The sequence below is a fragment of the Pteropus alecto genome, unplaced genomic scaffold (assembly GCF_000325575.1).
Source record: "Pteropus alecto unplaced genomic scaffold, ASM32557v1 scaffold7, whole genome shotgun sequence".
Taxonomy (NCBI): domain Eukaryota; kingdom Metazoa; phylum Chordata; class Mammalia; order Chiroptera; family Pteropodidae; genus Pteropus; species Pteropus alecto.
The window spans coordinates 17,538,593-17,541,065 of NW_006494614.1; positions in this window are offsets into that span (position 1 = coordinate 17,538,593).

The window sequence follows — 2,473 nt, forward strand, 5'->3', positions numbered from 1 at the left end:
TTAGATACCGCAAGATTTTTTAGAGCTGTGATGCAAATACAGCACAGTATTCATGAGTTCCCTCTTCCTATGCTACACATATAGAGACCATAAGGACCTGGTCTACCGAATAACACTGTGAGAAATGTCTCTGAGAAGTCCAGAATCATTTATCTCATATCTGAGGACGTTTGTAATCCAGTCCTTGCCAAGCACACCAATCTCCTATCCCCAAACATGCCTATCCACACACATTTTCCTGTGACTTCTTCAAGGTACCTAATTCATTCTGGCCATTCCTTTTATATCTCCTATATATTTCACCATTTAAATGCCATTCACTTTCTTTGACAGCTGCCTCCTCCCCCAAAGATGAGTTCCTAGAAAGAAAGCTCCTGTCATGTGTTACTAGTAGATTTCTAGTATAGTGCCTGGCACTCACTAGGTTCCTATTAAGTGTTTGCTGAATGAATTCTACTTGTTTAAGTAAGGGATTTCTTTCTCAGAATATCTGCCTGGAATTACTGAGTGGACAGTTGTTTATAGAAGAGAAAAGGAAATAGGTTTTTAAGAAAGTGTTTTTTTTTCTTTAATATATTATAAACCACTAAGTCATAAGTATTGCAACACTTTGTTTCAGTTTCACTCAACACTTATATTTAGTCATTTTGGTTAAAAATGGCCTCACGGATATGTGTCTGGCATAAGAGATTTGCCAGAAAACAAATAAAATGTTGCCAAGAAATATAGGCATAGGAACCAAGTTCCATATACATTTTGCTGTTTCAATGTTAAATACTAGACCGATGAAAAACTTATAGAATTATAGAATTTCAAGATTTGAAGGGACTTTAAAGGTCATTTAGCTCATTTCTTTCTTGAATCCCACTATTTTTGCTACTGAGTAGTTATGCATCTTCTGTTTAGACATGACAGTTCCATTGGTAGGAAATTGGGCTTAGTCTCTTATGATAAATCTGATTGGTGTGTGAAATATTTCTATTGATCTGAAAAAGAAAGAAAATTACTCACACACATATACATACCTCTACTTTTAATCCTAGTGTTGCCCTAAAGAACCACATAGAAAATTTTCCTATCTATGCCACATAGCAACTCTTTAAATAGTTACTATTACTGCTTCCCATGAATTTTCTCTTATCGTAAAGTAATTAGCCCAAATCTTCCACTAGTCTACATATGTTCCCCAGTTTAGCAGCTCATTGCCTACCATATTCTCTTATCTCATCGATTATATTATTTTGTAACTTTTAAAGAATGGCATACATAAATGAATCCTAAACTCCAGGTGTGCCATAATCAGTACTCAAGAATTAGAAATAATTTGAGTCTAGATATTATATTCCAATAAATGTTATTTTGGAAGAAGGATAGTATACTGTTACACTTTTAAGATTATACTATCATCTAAAAATCTCTTTAGTTTTCATGCAGTGTGCCAGAACATGTGCTCCATTATGTAGTCATGAATTTGGACCTTTGGAACTATATGTGGAATCTGACATTTTATTCTTCTGAAATTTATTTTTTGAAACATTTCTTTCCCCTAGCCTATTATTATTTTCTATAATGGCTTTGTTTCCTATTAAACATTTCCTGAGCTTCTAGAATGTTTAAGATCCTGTTAGGCAATAAGGATGAAAAATCTAATGACTATTCCTTGCCTTCCAAAAATTAGAAGCCTATATGAAATGACAGACAATAATGTCAAGAATTATAGGATAACGTGGAAACAGCTTTAACCAAGTTATTAGTAAAAATGGTTAACAGACAAGGTTCCTGGGAGCATGCTGGTAATAATTTCCCTCCAGAATTACCTCTAACAGTATTCTTTCTCTGCATATATGTTTGCATATGTATTTTGAAGTATACCTTTTTTTCTGTACCTAAGTAGATGGATGCCCTGAGGCCACTGGTTAATTTGGGCTAAATCACAAAGGTATGTTAATTATCTAGAGCAATTCTAGGCAACATAGTAGATAAAATTTTATGTGCAGCTGCCTATTCCAGCCTCTTGTGATTAATTTTAATTCTTCTTTCCCAAATTTACAATTATCTTCCTATTAACTAGGAAGAAGGGACCCAAATCTCCTTAAAAATGATCTCTTATGTATCATTAAATAACCATGCTTTGTTATTATCTTTCCAATAAACTAAACATGTCCAGTTTCATGAACGTTTCTTCAAACTCTTTACTTAATGCTTTCCATTTTATGACACTAAAATCAATATTCTATTAAAATGACAAAATATAATCTGAATATAATACTTTTAATATGATATGATAAATGCTAAATGGAATGGAACAATTATTTTGTTTAGGTAAATATGGGATATTTTTCTTTTTCAACACCACATTTAGTAGATTATTTTCGAACTTCATCCCAGGAATTTATTCATTTTTATAATCCTTATTTTCTGCTCCTATCCACTTTTTTACACAACAGTGGGGAAGGTGGTGGTGAGGCGATCA